General features: G+C 33.5%; 1 protein-coding gene across 1 annotated transcript in view; it reads right to left on the bottom strand.

The window, feature by feature from the left end:
• Window positions 1-5,552, bottom strand: part of LOC108736924 — a 31,997-nt gene extending 26,445 nt beyond the window's left edge. Inside the window, exon 1 of the mRNA XM_025979226.1 lies at window positions 5,381-5,552. The gene's annotated coding sequence lies outside the window, so the exon portion shown is untranslated. The remainder of the gene's footprint in view (window positions 1-5,380) is intronic.
• Between the last annotated feature and the right edge of the window lie 768 nt (window positions 5,553-6,320).

The following is a 6,320-nucleotide window of genomic DNA, read 5'->3' as shown; positions in this document are numbered from 1 at the left end:
CACCATATTCTCCAGACCTGGCACCATCGGATTATTATTTGTTCCGGTCACTCCAAAATTTTTTAGACGGTAAAACCTTCACCTCAAATGAGGAGGTCAAAAACCTCCTCGATCAGTTTTTTGCCAGCAAAGACCAAAAATTTTATGAGCGTGGAATTATGCTACTACCAGAAAGATGGCAAAAGGTGTTGGACCAGAACGGTCAATATATAATTTAATAAAGTATTTGTTTATTATACGAAAACTGTCTTTCATTTCCACAAAAAAAAACGAAATGACTTTCCGAACAACCCTATATTTTTGCGGGTAATTTCTTACGGTAGAAATTTAATTATCATTGGCTTTTTCGATAGAAGTGCCCTTAACGAGATTTTTGTGAAAACTCGTTTACCGTTATCTTTGACCTCACGTAACATCTTCTGAGGCACATGTATACATACATGATGACTTTCGGAATTATATTTACAATCACAAAACGAAGGTTGATACGAAAATTCACTTCTTCCTGTTTTTTCCACAACCTAATGTCTCTATATTACCTATATTATATTACTATCTATACTTTCATAAATCGAATAAAATAACAAAATGATGAGGAATCGTTTTCTATGTACCTTTCGATGACAATCTCGAATTTGACTTTAGAATTGCCCTAGTGCATCAGAATTTGGAGATCGATCTACTACTACTACTAACTAATAAAAACCAAATTAGCATCCTTGGGATTCAAAGATTTAGATGTTTCAAAATCTCAATATGGTGGGGTACTTTTTTAAGCTGGATTTAAACTAAAAGTGGTATCAGAAAATGACCAACTGTTTTGTATGTTTTGTATTCCTATTGGATAAAAGAAAGTGTATCCGGAAGTTGTATTTTCCGATTTAGATGCTAGAATATCTGATGCCCATGGAATAACAAATTAGTGCTGAAAACCATTAGTTTATAACTCTGTCTTAAATAAAAACAGTAAAACTCAATGGAAACAGTAGGGTGTACTTTTTGTTGTTCAATTCGTTAAGTGTTTTTGACATATAAATCTTTTTCTATGTAATTCACAGATGAACTCTTAGAAAGTTCAAAATGTGTGTGTGTATGACTCTCTTATTTTATCTTATTCCTAGAGTTATAAATGTGAATTTGAGAAACCTGAAAGTCCTTCAGGCGGTATGTCCTAATTTTAGCTGAGCAGTATCTGTGTGTAAATTCGACAAAAGGTGAGCATATGGTGATTACGTTTACAAGATCTATTTTAGTTTATTTGAAGGTATTAGTTGGGTTGTTGAATACACTGTGGCAGTGCCATTTACATGGATTTAACGAACAAAGGAATTTCCAGCCATTTACAATGCTAAACTGTGCAATTGTAAAATCTGTTTCACGTTATCGATCCATCATTCATGGAGACTGAGAAATACTGAAACTGTTTCTTACTTTGCTAATTATATTCAGTAGAATGTAGAACCTACGAAATTCGTTGTACACCTTTACTTTTTTCCCATCGGCATCACATCCTTTGCAGTTAAATCGTAATCAACTTCCTGCAATTCGTATAGCACCTACAATTTAGTATCGAGTTTATCTGCATCACATCTTTTGTTAAACTTTATGCAATCACCTACCTTGATGGTTATGTGGAAAGATAATGAGCAGCAATGGTGTAATTAGATGACTGAATCGTTTCTGCTAGGCAGTTAATTTTAATTTAGATGTTTAAAGAGCGTGGAGATATAAAATAGATGGATATCTAACGAAAATTGAATCCGGAAAAGCAATTGTAAGGTACAGGGAACAGATTTATAGGACGAACAAATATTTTCACTTTCGGCTATTGGGTATCATAAATTTCGAATGCATAGCGTGTGTGATTCTAGAAGCCTGTTTCGAAAGAGCGAATCTGATGGAGATGTTTAGATTCAGCGTCCGTAAAGAGAAATGAGCTACACTACATGGCACGCAATAAACATTTGTCAAGAAGACGTTTGAGAACTTCATCTTACTGATTTAACAGGGCATGAATGATGAACTTTCTTAAAACTGCTCTTTTAAAAAGATTCGGGGAAGTGTCGACATCATTATAATTATATCCATCCGTTGTTACTTAATTACTTAATACATATCATGTACGAAATAAGATAATTTTAAATGTCTCGTAAATGAATAATAGACTTAAGCTGCATGTTGGTGTGAGATTGTGCACGTAAATCTGAATTTCAGGACGATTTCGCTAAAATTTAGGACATTTAACCATGTTGAGATTAAGCATATAACGTTGTCATGTCCTTTAGTTACTAACAAAAACTCAATATGATTCATTTACCTAGTGTCTGTCGCGAGAGATTTTTTGAAAAGGGACGGTTTCGTTAAATTAGACAGGTTAGGTTACGCTATAATCCGGTACGCCGTAAGTATTTGTCGAAATCGCATGCCAATGGCTAAATCATCATTTAGTTATTTTATAGTCATCATCATCATAAGGTCGTAAGTCCTAAGGCTGGTTGGACACGTACCTCCTGCGCTAAACTTCGCATTTCCTTAAAACTAGAACAACCCGCATCCGTAACTATTTGCGAATAGTAATCCAATCTAGGTCTACCCCTCCTAACTTCTGTTTCTGCCTCTGACTAGACCTTCATGCCTGGGAAGACGTCCAACCTATCTCGCCTATTTCTTATTCACATTCATAGAGTCCTCTGTTCTAATATTTTTTCTAATACCTCTTCATATCTAACCTTTTCTACCCACGTTATCCTCATCATTCGCCTAACACTACATTCCTAGTTATATAAAATTAGCCACTTCTAATTTTTCGTCTCCTATCTTGTTTATATTTGCGCTTTCTCTAGTTTTACTTCCCTTGCATTTCATAGTATACATGCCATAAAAATCTTCTTGCTGTGATCTCAAGACATCAGATAACGCATTTGGACGTATTTCAATATGTTATTAATTTGATAACATATGCCAGTTACGTGCATGCTGTTCACATTGGTAAAATTAATCGGGAGTACGTTTCAGTATCATCTAGACTCGGGAGGTATTTGAAAAGTTTTTACGTTTTCAGGTACATGTAGAATTCCGTAATTAGCCAGTATAAATTAAATGAGCGTACCTAATATGAAGTTAATAAAAATAGGCGAGATAGGTTGGTAGGACACCTTCTCAGGCATGAAGGTCTAGTCAGAGACAGGAGGCAGAAACAGGAGTTAGGAGGGATAGAGGTAGACCTAGGTTCGATTACTGTTCGCAAATAGTTAACGATATGGGTTGTTCTAGTTCTAGGGAAATGCGAGGTTTAGCTCAGGATAGGAAAGAGTGGAGGCACGTGTCCAACCAGTCTTAGGACTGACGACCTTATGATGATGATATGACCTAACCCTAACTGATATCCAGGCCGAATCAGGTTCTAGTAGGGAATGTATTACGATATTCTGTCAGGTAGTGAAAGGGACCTATTAAGAAATTCCCTACTTAGTGGTATAGTTGGTGTTACTCCTTTCGCCGGGAATCGAACCCAGGCCCCTGGTTTTAACCCTTAAAAATTCAATGTGCCCTATTACTATTTATGATTATATGTACTTTGGTTCGACCATTCTGCGATCTATACTCTTAGTTACGTATCGCCGGTGTCACTGCTGTTGCCTCTTAGTCTCGGGTTCGCTTCCCGGCGCGGGAGTGATTGCAGCAGCAATTTTTTCTCATTAATTTGAATTCCAAAAAATAATTCACCAATACATTGTATTCGTATAAGATCCCGTTTAGTTGTTTCGTTTTCGTCTCATTAGAGGATCTCTCATTTATCCCGATCCGACCCTAATTTGACTGCCTTATATTGAAAACCCACATAGAGCACCTAAATTATACCAGTCTGACCCTGAGTTAACTGTCATATTGTAAACGTATGTACATAAAATCCTTAATTTATCCCAGTTCGAACTTAATAATATTATTTTAATGTAATCCTTTTAGGAATTCCTTACTAATCCCGATATGCGGCCCTTTACACGATTCTTTAATTTAATGTATTTTTTAGAGACTATCTTCTAAATGTAATTACATATACGTGCATACTTCACTTCATTTATAATGCTTATGTAGGTATTTGTGGAATTCGATGTTTATCGACATGGACAGGCTACGTTTGTTAAATTCTTTTTTAATAATACTTCTGATACTGTCTCAAAATTTATTAATCCTTTCGACCTGATTAATATACCTTTCTCCTTTCCCAAACAATTTTTTTTTTAAATTATTCTATTAAGGAACCACTTAATACGTGATGCTGACTTTGATAAAGAATTTTTCACTTGAACAAGAGTATTTAAGAAATGTAATAAAAACTATCCGTTTACTAAAGTGATTTTAAAGTAACAGGTATATAAAATTTTGCTTTTGAATGGTAATACGAACAACTAATTTGCTACAACAGTTTTCCGCAAAGCGATCGCTGGAGTCCTACAGGGCGTAGTAATGGCTCTTGAGCCTAAACTGTGGACTTTTTAGTAAATTCGAGCCTAATGTTAACAAACTTGTTAAAAAGTATCAGATTCGACTCATGCTTCACATTAGATTAGTCTGTTTTTAGTATTGTTTGGGTTTAAATTTAAATTTGTTTTAATTTGAAGTTTTTTTAATATTATTTATGGAATTGCGTTTTATTATTTTCATTTAAACAATTTTATTTATAATCTAAGTTTTTTAAGGGCGAGACTCTTATGACACACCATCAGGTTTATTTAACTAAAGTTATTTTCGGGGTGCTCTAAACATTGAATTACTGTTAAAATTTAATAAGAGCAACGTAACTTTTAATTCACAATCAGTACATTCATAGGTTGCGTAACCTACATAAAATGTGACAATTCACAATATAAAGTTCGAGTATTTATAAAAAGTATTACAGCTTTAATTAATTATTCGTACCTATAGTCAGTTATAACAAAACAGAAGAAATAATAATTGTGTTCGTTACTTGACCCCCTTTAACGAATTACTCATTAAACTCAGAATATTAACTATTTCACATCATATATACTCTGCAGTAATCAATTCCTTTGTTGTGATTGCTCATGCCTAAATTCACTGACAGTTACAAAGAATATTTTTTTTAATTTTTTTATTGGTTCGTAGATTCTATCCATTTTTAGATAAAATTTTTGTACGTTCCTAAACACCGATTATTTAATTTATATACGTACCTACAGAAGTAAATGTATCTATCTATTTACCGGCTAAAAATACATAAAATTAAGTAAGTATACGTTAATAATTAATTACAAAAAATGACATATTCATCTAAATAAAAGTACCATCTTTATAACAGTTTCCGAATCCAATAAAATATTTAATAAGTAAAAAAAAAATAATTTTCAATTTTACTTACCCTCCTTGAAAGCGGAAAATATTATAAACTGAACGAATGCCTTTTAAACACGTGCACTATTTTCGGCAATAATAGTATAAACACTCGTGGTCATCATATTTTGATTCATTATATTATAGTAGATTGGTTTGCGAGTGTACACTGCAAGAGATTGTCGGTTTGAAGTCGTTGTCTACTGAGGTCGTCGGTGAGTGTTGAAGAGCCATCCAACAGTACAGTTGTTCTCCTTACGGGACCTATCATAGGCGGCGAACGCGGTACTAAAATTAAGGATCCAACGGCCTTTGTCAGTACAAAACTCTGCATGCACTTTCATGATACTTATCATGTAAGTCTAACCACTAACCATTAAAAAAATTGAAGCTTATTTCAACTTTATGCCTTTACAATTAGAATAAAATCGAAGAAACTCACCTCTATAATATACCATAAAAATTTTTGAAAACGGAGACGTAATTTGCCCACTCAAGATTAACTAATGATTACTATTCTTTTTTTGGAAGTTACTTCAAGACTTGGTTAAGTTCTTAATATTTGAATAAATTGTCGCAAAAACGGTTTGTTTTTAACATTCATAGAAATAGCGTAATGAACATTTGTGTTTTAATTTTATTTTATTACTTAGAAGTAGCATTAATTCTAAGAACGAAGGCTTTTATTTTTAAAACTTTCCTAAAACTCATTATCTTTAACGGAAATATTTGCAGTATAATAATAATTTTTAATTTTTTTTTAGCAAAGTAGATGGTAGTAAAAATTTCTTTATATTTTNAGATGGAAGGAGCAGTAGAGATTTAAATAGAGGATAGCACAGGGTCGAGTCGCCTTCAACACAAAGAAGTCTGTGCTATGCTCTATGCTCAAGATTTAATTTAAAAATTCGAAAAAGATTGTTAAATGTGCAGGTCTGGTGTTATAGGCGAATGATGAGGATACAGTG

Source organism: Agrilus planipennis, unplaced genomic scaffold (genome assembly GCF_000699045.2).
Source record: "Agrilus planipennis isolate EAB-ADULT unplaced genomic scaffold, Apla_2.0 scaffold151, whole genome shotgun sequence".
NCBI lineage: Eukaryota > Metazoa > Arthropoda > Insecta > Coleoptera > Buprestidae > Agrilus > Agrilus planipennis.
The sequence above is the reverse complement of the archived record's forward strand: the minus strand, read 5'-3'. Positions and strand labels throughout refer to the sequence as shown.